Source organism: Magnolia sinica, chromosome 1 (assembly GCF_029962835.1).
Source record: "Magnolia sinica isolate HGM2019 chromosome 1, MsV1, whole genome shotgun sequence".
Taxonomy (NCBI): domain Eukaryota; kingdom Viridiplantae; phylum Streptophyta; class Magnoliopsida; order Magnoliales; family Magnoliaceae; genus Magnolia; species Magnolia sinica.
In genome coordinates, this window is record NC_080573.1 from 56,704,626 (window position 1) to 56,721,064 (window position 16,439).

General features: G+C 41.6%; 1 long non-coding RNA gene and 1 other non-coding gene across 2 annotated transcripts; both read right to left on the reverse strand.

Moving 5' to 3' along the window:
* Positions 1-700: 700 nt before the first annotated feature.
* LOC131244350 (uncharacterized) lies at positions 701-1,140 on the reverse strand. Its single transcript, XR_009170265.1, has 2 exons — positions 1,074-1,140; positions 701-958 (listed from the first exon to the last, which is right to left on the reverse strand). It is a non-coding gene; the product is annotated as an uncharacterized LOC131244350 (long non-coding RNA).
* A 14,952-nt stretch (positions 1,141-16,092) lies between these two features.
* Positions 16,093-16,199, reverse strand: LOC131222573 (small nucleolar RNA R71). The gene has a single exon (XR_009160114.1). It is a non-coding gene; the product is annotated as a small nucleolar RNA R71 (small nucleolar RNA).
* Between the last annotated feature and the right edge of the window lie 240 nt (positions 16,200-16,439).

The following is a 16,439-nucleotide window of genomic DNA, read 5'->3' on the forward strand; positions in this document are numbered from 1 at the left end:
GCTCCACATCTTAAGGTGGGCCACCCCTAACCCATCGACCAGAATCCAGAGTGGAACCCCATCATACGTGTCAGTGACACCGCCTCTAATGGTGGATTTCACATCCATATCTAAGATGGAAGGCCCATCTCTGATCTCCTTCATTGTGCTCTCCATCAACTCGTTGATTTTTCTCTCCTCTATTACAAATAACCACAACCTTTCTCTAATGACAGAGGAGTTAATTGATGGTGCTAGTACTACCCTATTTGGAGGATTGAACGGTTCTTCCATGGGATATTGCTCTATGTTTTGATAGGAAATTAAAATAGTACAAAGAAGATAGATTGTAAAAGAGGTAGGGTTTTCGAAATGGAGATGAAAGGAGACTGAGAAAGAGAGAGAGAGAGAGATAGGGTTTTTGAAATGAAGAGAGAGAGAGAGAGAGAGAGAGAGATACGTATAGAAAAAGGGCTAGAATAGACATGTTCAGAAGGTTGGATTTATAGAATGGAACCTATGGCTTCTCGTTTTCAACATTTCAACCCCTTAGAAGAATAAAAGGAAAGTTTGTAGTTTCGCTCGCAATCAGCCATTACTTCTTTCAATATTTTGACCATTCAGAATGCTGAATTTACAGTGGCTTCACATTTTTAAATGTTTTGGTGTTACTACTATCAGCACATCAATAGGAACTCTATGTGAATATCCATTCAAGAACTAACAGAAATTCACATTCTTGAATTAAAAAGAAATGTCAACAGCCAGCCCTCACTACAGCCATTTCCATAACCAAATACTTGTAAAGATCAAATTTGAGGAAGCAATGAAGTAGCCACATACAAGATAATGTTCAAGTGTTTCCCACTGATTAATTCCCTTGGATTGATAAGCTGTTGGGCTCATATCAATTGCGCCATGAACACTTGTTTCATCCTCAGATGATGTCAACAGAAGACCATGTGCACTCCTATAATTCCTGAAAGAAGTAAACATATGTGTTTTAGATCAATCACCCATGATACATTAACATAATGCCATCTAACTAAAAGAGAAATGAAAAAAACAGAATGAAACATAACAATTTAGCTTACCCAGAAAGTACAGAGCCTACTCTATTTGGACAGCACTTTTGTGAGATAGAAATGAAGACTCGCTCCAAGGATAGGGGCTGCAACTGCCTTGGAAATTAAAGGAACTGGAATACATTGGACCTTTGCTCCCTGTGTTGGTGTAAGTGTTTATCTATTCATATTATCTACTTTTTCTTTTTCTTTTTTATCATTTGTGATGTGAGTCTTGCTTTGAATGAACAACAATGGATAAACAGGCTACTCTCCTTTCCAGAGAGAGAATCCCAAATATGGAAATGGAAAACCCCTTTGGAGTACTTGGGAAGTGGGAAACTGTGGAATCAAACAGTAATTCCATTGTTTGGTTATGAGTGTTGTTTTCTCTGGAATGTTAGAAGGTAAAAATATCAAACAGGGAGAGCTGTCTTTTGTAACTGTGGATATCTACATTTAACATTTGTCAAGAGGCATCCAAAGTGGATTGAGTGGTGGAACAGGAGAGGTACGGTCAAAGGGACACGTATCAAGAAAGGAAAGATTTGAAAGGTTGATGTGGCGACTCTTCGGTTGCTATAACTAATTGAATTAAAGAAGAGAAACATATGATGAATACCTGTATGAGAAATTTATAAATGGTAGAAGAAATCAACACAATCATCTACAATCCAACACAATTAAATCAAAACAAATATATCTTTTAACTTAATTTATTAGAAGGACCATGATTGTCTGCATTGATGTAAGAACACTTTCTGGATGATCATCACTGCAGACAGTAAAAGGTCAATAAGAACAGTGAACGCATTCACCAGTTTTGTTAAGAAAGAGTCTGTCGATATATCATATGTTGTCCCATAATACTAGATTAAAATGCAGAAAGCTAATATTTCTTAAGCAAAAGCTGTCAAAATCTTCCACCAAGAGTTAAAATCTTCCACCAAGAGAATCTTACAAGTTATAACTTTAGTTAGGGTGTTAGCAATCTTGTTAGCTTCTCTGCTTGCATAAGTGGAAAACCCTCAAAGAGGTAAAAACCACGGGACCTCATCCAGATCAACAATCCACTATGAAGTAGAACGTTACAACCGATCACAAGCACACACCACTTGGACCAAACCTTCTTCACTCACGCAGAGTGGATGAACAATAAGTGAATAATGAAAACAGAGAGATCTCACCAATCATGAGGACGTAGAAGCGCTTAGATGTCGACTGCACAGTATATCACCTCTACGAGCAAAACCTCCCTTCCACAGCTTCCTCTCTCTCTCTCTCTCACACACACCTTTGATAGCCCTAAACCCTTTAGCAAACCCTTGCAAAGCTTTAAGAAACTCTCTTCCATCCATTAGAACAACCCTAGGGACCCATATTTATAGTTTAAGAAATTCCTTTCCGTACCTCTGTGAAAACTGTCTCAAATTTATGCAGTCCGCATAAAATTCGGACTCAAATCCGTGTAACCTCGACTAGTCGAGCAGGGTCCTCGACCAGTCGAACAACCCACTTGACCGGTCGAGCACCTCCCTCGACTGGTCGAGCATCTCAGAATTTCCAAACCAAAACTCGCTGTAATTTGAGTAGAGTACCACTCGACCAGTTGAGCAGACTCCTCGACCAGTCGAACAATCCACTCGACCAGTCGAGCAGCTCTGTCTGCTCTTCTAACATGGGGAGAAAAAATTTCATCAAATCTTTTCCTTTCCAACTCAGGAGGAATTCACCTTCTTCAAGCCAGCCTGGTTTTTACAAACCTCAAACTTATCCTTGAGTAATGCCTTGGTCATCATGTCTGACCCGTTATCGTCCGTGTGGACCTTCTCAAACTATAACACCTTCTGTTTTAAAGTATCCCTGATCCAGTGATACCAAATCTCTATGTGCTTCGACTTAGAGTGCTAACTTGGATTCTTGCTCAAGTGTATAGCACTTTAACTATCGCAATAGACCACGTGCTACTCCTACTTCAGATTAAGTTCCTGTAGGAACCTTTTCATTTAAAGCATTTCTTTACATGCCCTATGACTGCAATGTACTTAGCCTCTATTGTCGATAATGTTACGACCTTCTCTAGCTTGATCTATCAAGAGACCGCTCCCCCTACAAACATGAACATGAACCCTAATGTAGACTTCCTGGAGTCTATGTCACCTGCTATATCTGCATCTGTGTAGCCCTCTAACATAGGTTTTCCATCACTATAGCATAAGCTCAACTTGGATAAGCCTCTTAAATACCACAGTATCCATTTCACCACTGCCCAATGTTCTTTGTCAGGATTGACAAATATCAGCTGACAACACCAATTGTATATGCTATGTCTGGAGCGCATACACACCATAACATATATCAAACTTCCTACCGCTCGCGTAAGGTATCTTCTTCATCTCATCCACCTCGCCTTTGTCTTAGGACAATGCTTATCGCTTACTCAAGTAACCATCCAAAGGAGTACTAATCGGCTTTGATGCATTCATAATGAACCGCTCTAGGACTTTCTTAATATACCGCTCTTGTGACCCAAAGCTTCCTGCTACTTCTATCACGGGTTATCTCCATTCCTAGGTGTTTTTTGGGCCCAAGTCTTTCATCGTGAATGACTTGCCCAACTCTGTTTCACTGTCAATCTTCTTAATGTCTTTTTCCATGATAAGCATGTCATCAACGTATAACGAGAACTAAGAAATCACCATCTCGAGAACTTGCGTGTAAACACACATTGGTCCAATTCCGTTCTGTCATACCCATACTTTAACATGAACGAGTCAAACTTCTTGTAGCATTACTTTAGAGCTTGTTTCAGCCCATACAAGCTCTTCCTTAACTCGTATAGATGTCATCTTCACCACTGGTGAGAATATCTACTCGAAGTCTATACCTTTTCTCTGACCAAACCCTTTCACCACAAGTCTGGCCTTGAACCTTGTTTGTGAATTCTTCTGCTTAATTTTCTTTCTGAACACCCACTTGTTGCTCAGAGCTTTCTTACCCTTAGGCAAGTTTACCATATCATAAGTGTGGTTCTTATGCAAGAATTACATCTCCTCTTGCATAACTTTTAACCACTCCCCGTTATACTCATCGGCTAGGGCCTCAGAATAATCTTCTGGCTCTCTTCCATTAGTGAGCATAATGTTCTCATGCGGCGAGTACTTCTTGGACGAGTGTCTATCCCTAAATGTCCTCCTCACCTGTGGCTCAACAGGTGGATCAAGTGGGGGTCGCTCCCCCGATCCATCTTCTGTAGAAACTCCCTCGTCCTCTATACCTTGTTGTACTCCCCCATCATCAGGCACCACAGGAGGAGTAACCGGATCCATGTCCTCTAGCTTACCTGAACTAGGCTGGGTCTTCTCTGCCTTACAAATATCTTTTATACATTAATCTTCAAAGAAGACCACATCTCTACTTCTGACGAGCTTCTTCTTAGTCGGATCCTACAATTTGTAGCCAAACTTTTCATCACTGTACCCCAAGAACATACATTGCCTGATCTTCGTATCGAGCTTGGACCTCTCGTCCTTTGGTACGTGAACGGATGCCCTACATCCAAATACCCTGAGATGACTGTACGATGGATCTTATCCAGTCCACACCTTCTTGGGTACTTCTCCATTCAATGGGGCTGATGGAGACCTTTTTATCAAATACATTGTCGTGTGCATTACTTCTCTCCAGAATGTCTTGAGCAACTTTGAATGGGATAATATACATCTGATTCTCTCTATAATGGTGTGATTCATTTGCTTAACCACACCATTATGCAAGGGGGTCTTGGAAATCGTCTGTTCATACCGTATATCCAGGAACTTACAATACTCATGAAAGTCACCGATGTATTCACCACTATTGTCAGTGCGAATGCACTTCAATAATCTACCTATCTCTCTCTCAACCATAGTATGAAACAATTTAAACACACCAAAGACCCGTCATTGGATTTCAAAGCATAAACCCAAACTCTTCTAGATACATCATTTATAAAAGTGACAAAATACAATGCCCTACCCAAGATTTTTGTCCTCATAGGACCACAAACATCAGAATAGACCAAATCTAATGCATGCACTTTATTAATATGAGAAGTAGATTTAACAAATGAAACTCTATGTTATTTCCCTGATAAACAATTAATACAGATTTTGAGAGGTATACATGTCATGTCTGGAAGGAGCTGTTTCCTCGCTATTAGTTTTCCCATCTCCCTAAGGTAGGGCCCAAATGTTTTGGACGGTTGGATAAGACATACATCAAGTGGGGTACATCCGGGTGGGCCACACCGCCACATCGTCACACACAACAAAAGTGAAAGAGAGAGAGAGAGAGAGAGAGAGAGAGAGAGAGAGAGAGAAATAAAGGCACCCACCTTTGATCTTCTCTTCCTTCTTCCACTTATAGTCACTAGAGCTCCAAGGAAACGATTTCGACAGTTGAGATGGACTTTGAATGGTGGAGATGGGAGTAAGGAAGGTGGGCCACACTAGCTTCTCCTCTTAGATGCCATGAACGTGAGTTGCTTGGAGAGAGGAGCTTGAAAAAAAATGAGAGAGAGATAAGAGAAAGTGGTGTAAGAGAAGTGATGGGAGAGAGGATGGTGAGGTGATGGGAAAGTTGACTTTTGGGATTGCTTTTGTACTTTGAAATGGGGAGAGTAATGGGTTGAGTGATGGGTGTACTTTTGACAAGTAAGGTGATTGATGTGATGGATTCTCTTAGGATTTGCAACGTGACATTTTTCTCGAACTGAACGTTGGCCCACATCTCCTAGCCAGGGTACCGCATCGGTGTGCAAGACGCAACATCGGAACTGCGGTGACTGCGCGGTCGCACTGGTACAAGTCTCGGGTCAAGCCAATTCAGACCGACAAGATCCAGCTCAGACGCCTTTTACAGATCGCGAGTCACCGAAATTCGACCAGGAGAACCGCAAAGGCGTACGGAACGGTACGGGCTAGGATACGGGTCTTACAACTCTCCCCACCAAATAAAAATTTCATCCTCAAAATTTAAAATACACTATAACCAATATAGACCTCACAAAGGGAGTGACACCCTATCACTATAGATATATTCAAAATACACCATATTAAAATAATCCTCGCACCCCTAAGATACATCATCGACCCTATGGTGACCTTACTAATCTTTGGATTATGCAGTCTCGCAATCTCAACGGTAGGGGGCTATGTCAGAAAATCTCTAAGTTATTCGAACTTGGGGACCTAACCATTCTAAGTTCTCAACGATCATACAGTGTAGGGCAGCTATCAGCAGATATGTGATGTTTTCTTCAGGTATTCCCAAGTTATGCTCTGATACCAACTTCTGTCACGCCCCAAACCCGGAGATCGGATTCACAGGAATCCCGATCGCCGAATCCGGTGCCGACAGCCTCCGTAGTACCCCATTCTCGGCTCCTAGCGTCCATACGCCAGATTCCGATCCTGGGATCCTACAAGGAGGATTTTTTTTGTACATTTAACTCATAATAAGCATAACCATAAGATTACCTAATTCACAAAGGCAACATCATCATTATATATCCACTAATATAATCATTTCAGTACAATGCTAAAAAGAAAATACATAAATCAAAAATCAAGCTCCAGAAGACCACTGTACACTCCGAGCCCAACACTGCTGCAACCTAACATCACCTGCACACATTTATCGTGCATAAGCTTATAGAAAGCTTAGAGGGTGGTGTAAGTATGTGCACAAGGTAAGTACCAAGTATTCAATACAATGCCATAGTCATACAATACCGAAAACTGGTAAGATCATGAATCATACGATATCAGAGGAAACGAAAATATTGATAAGTCCATAAATACCATCGGCCTTATCCAAGCTATTTGATGCAAAAACATAATAAGTCAATATCATATATAGAGGAAGTAATGTAGATCAGCTATGCAATACGGAGACATAGTAAGCCAAATATTAGATATCGAGTCCACAAATACCGTCAACCTTAATCAGATTATGCAATACAGAAGCATAGTAAACCAAATGCTATGTGCTGAGGATGCAATGCGATATGCGATGCAAATGAAATGACAAATAGCGTCCACCATACCTAGACCATATAAATGCAAAAACACAATAACCCAAATTGCCATTTATCACGGATATAATGCAATATACGGTGCGAATGGAGTGACCATGGTAAAGTGTGAAGTCGGGATGATAGTACATAGTATCGCAAACTATGGGGCCCATCACAAGGGACTTCTATCCAAACTAGTCTCATACCTAATTTGGTTAGTCGGTCTCAATGTGGTAAACTCCCGATCTCGGGTTAGTCGCGTGCCTCAACCGAAATCCTAGCCATTGTGAATTTACACGTAACAAATAGTTGCACACCACCAGCCCGAGTGAATAGTGAATGAATGAATGAATGAGTATGCAACTCCTACTCAATAAGTCCACGTATCATACTGTACATCTCTAGGATCATCACCGGGGTCTAGTACACTCCAAACCAGATTGTCGCCCCATCGCGCGCAACCAGGTGAGTGGAAGAGACCTCATTATTTGCCTGGCCAGTAGTCAGCCAACACTTACCCAGCACGTCGATAGCGAACCCATTTATGAGCTGGTCAAATTCAGCCTAGTTTTGCCCACTATGAATAAGGCGGATAAGGCCACACCCCCTGCCAACCGACTATGACATAGTAGGAGACACGACCTACTGGTATTCGTCACTCGGGAGCTCATATATCCACTCGGTCTAGACGTTGGGGCATCTCCTGGACATAGAAGTTTAGGGACTTTCACCTATGGACATCTAAAGTGCCTAGATGCTCTAACCAAACATTTTTGGTGTCCCATCTAGCCATCCACAACATGCCTGTGGAGTCTACTGCCCTGATGTCGCTAGGGTGTACAGTAATCACAACATACAATGAAAGATGCATGAGTCATACAATCCAGTCATGCATCAATCCTGCGCATACCGTGCGCTCATGTAAGGTAACCTCTGCTTATCAGGGGGTCTCATAACAATCTGTCCAATGACATATGCAATGGTCAACCACATCTCATAACAAACATGCAGATGATGCGTATGAGCATGTATCATGATGCTATGCTATCACATACTCATAATCAGTATCAATAATCGACAATCGACCTCAACAATGTGGACATTTAACCAACATTGTCCCCAAGGAATGGCCCACATAGAGCCTAACATATAGCGGACCCATGGCCTCACACAAGGGCCAAATATACAATAACATGTGCCTCACTCAAGAACTTAACACATCACTATAGGCCTTTCACATGGGCCTAACATACATCACAATGGGCACCATCGCCTGGCCCTCAAATGCACCATAATGGGCCTCATCACATAGGTCTCACATACATTATATAGGCCTTAAATGCATTAAGCCGAGGCCGAATGCTCATCAGAATAGGCCTCAAATACGAGCCGCATATACATGACAATGGGCCTCGGCAATCAGCCTCGATATCTGGCCTCAATAATTGGCCTCAACAATCGGAGTCAGCCTTGATAATCAGAATCAGCCTCAATAATCGGAATCGACACTCAGAATCGGCCTTGATACTCGACCTCGACAATCAAAATTGATATATACAATTGGTCACGACAATCGAAATCGATCGATAATCAGAATCGGCATATCGGTCACGTCAATCGAAATCAGCAATCGGTCACGACAATCAGAATCGATCGATAATCAGAATTGATAAATCGGTTATGTCAAACAGAATCGACAATTGGCCACGACAATCGGGATCGATCAATAATCGAAATCGGCAATCGGTCACGATAATTGGAATTGATTGATAATCACAATCGGTCACGATAATCAGAATCGATCGATAATCAGAATTGATAAATCGGTGACGTCAAACAGAATCAGCAATTGGTTACGACAATCAAAATTGATCGATAATCAGAATTGGTAAATTGGTCATGTCAATCAGAATCAGTAATCGGTCACGACAATCAGAATCGATCGATAATTCGAATATGTAAATCGGTCACGTCAATCAAAATCAACAATCGGTCACGACAATCAGAATCGATCGATAATCAGAATTGGTAAATCGGTTATGTCAATCAGAATCGCAATCGGTCACGACAATCGAAATCGATCGATATTCGTAATCGATAAATCGGTCACGTCAATCGAAATCAAGAATCGGTCACGAGAAATGTAATTGATCGATAATTAAAATCGGTAAATCGATTACGCCAATTGGAATCGACAATCGCTACGACAATCGGGATTGATCGATAATCAAAATCTACAAATCGGTCACATCAATCGAAATCAACAATCGGGTCATGACAATCGAATCGATCGATAATTAGAATTGGTAAATTGATCATGTCAATTGAAATCAATCGGTCACGACAATCAGAATCGATCGATAATCAGAATTGGAAAATCGGTTATGTCAATCAGAATCGACAATCGGCCACGACAATCGGGATTGATCGATAATCAAAATTAGAAAATTGGTCACGTCAATCGGAATCGGCCTCGACCCCGATAATCAAAATCAGTAACTGCAATCAGAATCGGCCTAAGGGAAGGTCACCATGTGAACATTTATCCATCATCACCCATCAATGTGGACATTCAACTAACATTGCTCCTAGGGAGTGGCCCACATAGGGTTAAACATATAGTGGGCCCATGGCCTCACACAAAGGCCTAATATACATTGCAATGAGCCTCATACACGGGTCAAAAATACATCTCAAAGGGGCCTCATCATGTGGGCTGGAAATATTTCACAATAGGCCTCGTATACATCAAGTGGGCCACACCAACGGATTGCACCAATGAGCCTCATAAACATCAAGTGGGCCATATCAATGGGCCGCACCAATAGGTCACACCAATGGGCCTCATAAACATCAAATGGGTGTATCAATGGGCCGCACCAACGGGTCGTACCAATGGGCCTCATAAACATCAAGCGGGCCTCATATGGGTCTTAAATACAAGGCAGGTGGGCCTATCACATGGGCCTCGAAATACAAGGCAAGTGGGCCCTGTCACATGGGTCAAAATACAAATAGATGGGTCCGCACATGGGCCATAAATATATCATGATGGGCCTCATAGATAGGCCACACCAATGGCCCTTAAGTGGGTTTAGACTACACAAAAATTCATTTCAATAGTTGTAGGTGTATCATGTGTATTACTGTACACTATTATAGGGGTACATGGTTCACCAATGTGATCAGCACTGTCCAAACATTTCCCAAGTAAATCAGCACCACCCAAACATTGTCTATGTAAATCAGCCCCGCCAAACACTGTATGGTACTGTCCAGTACAATCTGGACGGTGTGGATGAAATAAATACATCATGGTGGTCCCATGCTGGCAAAACAGATGGATGGCTTGTATAAAAAAAAAATCAAAGATGGGTCCACCAAATGAATCGTCCAGATGGACGACTAAACACATAAATCAAGGTGGGGTCCACGTCCCCTAGACTGGATGACGTGAATGAAAACATGCAGTGTGGTGGCCCACGCACCACCGTCCAAACATTGTCCAGCACCATCTAGATAGCCTGGATGGTGTGGATGAAACAAATACATCAGGGGTGGTGTCCACCATCAAACAATGGACGGTGTGGAATATCACATATATCATGGTGGTGTCCACGGAACTTGCTAACATCCCACACTAGCAAATACACCAACCAATCTGTCCTACCAGTGGGTCCCACCAGATATAGTATAACATAATATTATTTTATATATATTATTATTATTATTATTATTATTATCTTTTTTTTAAAGAGAGCTGCAACGTCCAGCATCCAAATGGATGGCTGGACAGAAATACATACATCAAGGTGGCCTGCCATCCCAGCTCTGCTGGATGGACGGCCTGATACAAGGCATAGACACATGGAGCCCACTGTAATGTTTATACCCACCTAACTTACTGACATGGTCACACGTGACCTAGATAAAGAGGAAAAACAAATTTCATAATGATCCGAAACTTTTGCGTTACCCAAAAGGGTTTCAATGGTAGACGTTCAATCAACACTGTTTCTTGTGGTGTCGGCCACTCGAGCTCCACATACGACAAATTTTTGGGGGGCCCACTGTCCCAAAGGGGACCCAACAAATGCACAGTGTTGATGATCAGCACACATCAAGGTGGGGCCCATGGCTGGGACTCGTGGTCCCTGCCCGTCTGCCTATATCACAGCAGGACGCTGCTGCACGTCCTCTGGACGTTAGCAGCAGCACCTGCTGCTTGATATTATTTATTTTTAAAAAAAAATAGTAATTTCATGGTTTTTTGTAGGTGGGGCCCGCATCAGGCGGATCCACTCCAGCCATTGCATTTCATGGCTCAAGACTGGCTAAACAAGCCCAATATTTAGTATGTTTTGGCTCATGGTGGTTCCTAAATGATTTTAATGGTAAAAATCAATATTTTCTATACCATGGCCCTCCAGGAAATCGGATTGGGTTCATTTTTCGGCTCAACGCCTAAATTGAGTTGAGAAATAAGATGGACGGCATGGATTAAGTCCATACATCAAGGTGGGGCCTACATGAGTGGCCCAGCCCAAGTTTTAAATCAAACTGATATTTTTGCTTTCATTTCACGTCCAGTGTCCAGGGACGCTGGACGGTTTGGGGGCACACATATTTAAGGTTGGCCCTGCTCAGGTGGGCCACCAATGGGTGGATGGTGGGTCCCACGTGTGGGGACCATGACTGGTGGGTCCCACATGGACGTAGCCCACTTGATTTGGACCAACTTGATAATTTTGTTTTCCCATCTCCTTAAGGTAGGGCCCAAATGGTTTGGACGGTTGGATAAGACATACATCAAGTGGGGTACATCCATGTGGGCCACACCGCCACATCATCACACACAACAAAAGTGAAAGGGAGAGAGAGAGAGAGAGAGAAAGAGAGAGAAGAATAGAGGCACCTACCATTAGATCTTCCCTTCCTTCTTCCGCCAATGCATGCTAGAACCCCAATGGACAAACTTCAATGGTTGAGATCGATCATGGATGGTGGAAATGAGAGTTAGGAAGGTGGGCCACACTAGCTTCTCCCCTTTGAAACCATGGACGTGGGTTGCGTGGAGAGAGATGGAGTTTGAAAAATGAGAGAGTGTGTGTACGAGAAGTGATGGGAGAGAGGATGGTGAGGAGATGGGAAAGTTGACTTTTGAGATTGCTTTTGTACTTGGGAATGGGGAGAGTAATGGGTCGAGTGATGGGTGTACTTTTGACAAGTGAGGTGATTGATATGATGGATTCTCTCGGGATTTGCAACACGCAGCATTTTCCTTGAACTGAACGCAGGCCCACATCTCCTGGCCAGGGTACCGCATCGGCATGTAAGACGCGGCATCGGAACTGCGGCGACGGCGTGGTCGCACTGGTACAAGTCTCGGGTCGAGCTGACTCAGATATATAGGACACATCTCAGGGTCACGCGTAAACGTCAATAACCGATCACAGGTCGTCGAATTGGAGCAGATGATCGCGAAGCCTACGAACAAGACGGGCTAGGATACGGGTTTTATAGTATTGTTATGCCAATGAGATTAACTAGGCCTAAGGGAGTGAACCACCATAAACTTTATGCTATAGTACTATTTCCTAAAGGTATTTGGAAGTTGAAGAATTAGAAATCCATATTTAGGTTCCCCATTTTCAAGTGAGGAAGATGAGAAATTTGGAAATTTTGAATTGGGGACCTCCATAATAAACCCCCAAACCATTGGAATTGACTGGAAGGATTGGGATTAGGTGTTGAGGGTCAAATATTGCATATTAGCCCCAGTTATTACCTAATTTTATGAATATGATACTATTGTTTAACATCCTATTTTAATCGTGTTTATGTTGCAAGGTGAATTTAGGAGCTTGGACTAAAAAAGGGTACTAAAGGCATAAATTTGATGCTCACAGATCACCAAGGCAAGGGACAAATTTTAGGGGACCGAGATCAAAGAATTTACATGCCAAAGATCCAAGAAAATCAAGCAATCGAAGTCCAAGAGGCTTGAAAGTCATCCTAAATGTAAAATCATAAGGTTCCACCATCCGTTTGGCTCGAAACTTTATAAGAGGCCTGAAGACCCTATATTAACCTTACACGTCAAAATTCAGCCTTAGATCATTGTGGAAGTGGTCCAACAGACAAGATCATCCATAAATCACTGATTTAGGGCCCACCTGATCTTTGGATATGCTTGAATTTTGGTCTCAACCTCTTAAATTGGATGGAGGAGCGGATGAACGGAGTAGATTTATCATATACATCACAATGGACCCCACATGAACGGGTGCGTGTGCACAAATGACACACCAGCGCCGCACCGGATCACCGGTCTTGGTCAAAGACGGTTAACTCGTCTCTTTCCTAAAAAACGCCAGTGTTCACACGATTGGACGTTGAGACATGTAGTAGGCCACCATCATCATCCATTCGGACGATCTGAATCGTCCATTTACTCCAGGGGGTGGCCACGACCCTAGCTATGCTGACCTTTTATATCCATGTACGTGGACACACGCAGATCACTGTCAAACGCAGGATGGACGACGGGATGATTTGATACAGTGGGCCACACCAAACTCGACCAAAACCACCCCTTCTCGACTGATTTTTCGCTAGTAATTCAATGGATAGGATGGATTTCTTCGAAAACATCACTATGGGGCCCACCGAGCATCTCAACGCAGGATTTTTCGCATTCAACACATGTCCAGTTTTCCCGGACGTTGCAGGGAGTTATAGCCCACCGTTTGTGTTCGGATCTCTGATCTGAACCATCTAAAAGCTCTGGCAGAGGGTCTTTACCCCAACTATGGAGTCAAAACATGTTTCGTGGACGTCTTTTGGCTGAAAATTTCACCCAAATGCAACCATCTTTGTGTGTTCCGGCTTCGCACGCACGTTGTTGCATAAAGGCTACGTTCCAGCACCGACTCCAGCTTCTCTACCGCCCTACCTTGCTTATAAAAGAAGAGAAGTGAGAGAGTTTAATGTATCTTTAATCTTGAGACATGGAGAGAGAGAGAGAAAGAGAGATGTGGAGTGGCCGGCACGAGAGGAGTTTCCCTTCTCATTTTCTTCTTTATTTTCTTTTTTCTTCCTTTTTTCTTTCCTTCAAGTTTAGATGATCATGGTTATGACTACTTAAGCCTCTTAGCTAGGGCTAAGAGGTGAAGCTTGTAGCTTGATGGGGTGGTTTCTACGGCTTTAATTCATGTTTAGGAACTCTATTTGATTATAATTTGATTATATGAAAATTCATAGTTTTTAATGGTTTGTTGTGACTTAAATTACAATGGATCTACGATATCTTTGAGTATTTTCTATGCATGTGTAGAGGTTATGATCGTAGGAACCCTGTTGTTCACCATCGTCTCATGGGCATGGATGGATGATGGAATCCTTCCCTATGTTCATAACTCTCTCAGATTGGATTTGGATTGGTTAAATTCTGTTGTTTACTTTGTCTCATGGGCATAGTCATGTGATGGAATTAATTCTAATTCTCATACCTATCTTCTATTGAAAAATAGATCAAAGGAAGTTCAGATTTGATTTTTAAAGGTTATATCTTCCAACTGGATGACGATGGGACTCTAAGTCCAGTTGAGTTCATGAATCAAGTGTAGATCTCCCTGATGTCTGCAAGTGGATCCTTGGCACCCTAGTTTCCCACCTTTGAATTTTACAAGTTTTAGTTTAACCATTCACCATTATTTTTTCATATTCACCTAATTTAGATTACATCTTCTTCCATTTCTAGTTCTAATTACTTTCAAATTGCGTGCGAGGTTCAGTCCTTGTGGATTCGACCTCGATCTTACCGAGATTATTATTACATCGCGACCCTACACTTAGGTTTGTGAACAAGTTTTTGGCACCGTTGCCAGGGACTAACGGTTGCATTTTTCTAAGATTAACTAGTTTTAGAATTAGGTTAAGATTATGTTTTTTTTTTAAAAAAAAAATAATTTTAGGATTAGGTTTTTCTGTTTGATTTTTAGAAACAAACCTAACTTTCCTGTTTTGTAGGATCCTATTATAGACTTTCTAAATTGGTAATCTCTTTCTAATTTTTCTATTTTTCTATTTTTAGGATTAGGGTTTATTTTCTAATTTTAAAAACTTTCTAATTCTAGGATTTCATTTATTTTTTAGAAACTTTCTTTCTAATTCTAGGATTTAGAACTTTCCAAAGCAGTCTTTTAGAAACTTTCTATTTTCTGTTTTTAGAAATTTTCCTTTTTTAGAAACTAGTTTACTTTCTATTTTTAGAAGCTGACATGTTTTGTTTTGTTTTGTAGGTTTTTAACTTAGGAACTTCTAATTTGGTAACTTCTTTCCAACTCTTTTCTTTTTATTTCTAGATTTTTATTTCTTTTCTTTCTTTTTTAGGTTTAGGTTTAGAATTTGAATTGAGGGCTCCAAGTGTTTCACGCCCAAGTGGGTCCGTGACAACACTCGATGTCTTTTGACTGAAGAAGGATTGGTTGAGGGGGTGACTATCCATCGCAGGACTAGACACCGCTCGAGATCCCAGAGTTAATTGAAGTAATGGCTGCAAACCAACCTCTTCTACCCCAATCTATGTAAGAAGACATCCAAGATGAGAATGAGGTGAATTAAGCACCCTCACCTCGTACTTTATGAGATTATTTACAACCGGCGGGGGTGAGCACGCCCTCATGCATGGTTTTTCTTGAAAATATGGGACACATGGATATGAAGTCAGGGGTGATCCAATTCCTTCCAAAATTTCATAAGCTTGAGTCAGAAAATCCATATTTACACTTGAAAGAGTTTAATAAGATCATAGCCACTTTATACTTTCCTAACGTGTCTAATGACATGATCAGGCTGAAACTCTTTCCCTTTTCTTTGAAAGAGAAAGCTAAGATGTGGTTGCATTCACTACATCCTAAATCTATTGACACATGAAATGATATGATAAGGGAGTTCACAAAGAATTTTTTTCCACATCATAAAACAAACACCCTTAGAAAGTCAATTATGAACTTCGCCCAAAAGGAGGATGAAACATTCTTCCAATGTTGGGAGCGGTTCAAGGATCTTGTCAATTCATTCCCGCAACACAGATTTGAAACATGGCGCATTACACACTTCTTTTATGCCCCAATTGGTCGAGACAATGTGTAATGAGGAATTCATGAATAAAAATGTTGATGAGGTGTTGGACTACTTGGATAGACTTGCTGAAAATGCACAATCATGGGAAACATACCCAAAACCAAGCACCATGTCTAGGCCGACTCAATCTAAGGAGAGGGGTGGAATGTATCTCCTAAAAGAGGATGATAATATCAATGCTAAAATAGCTT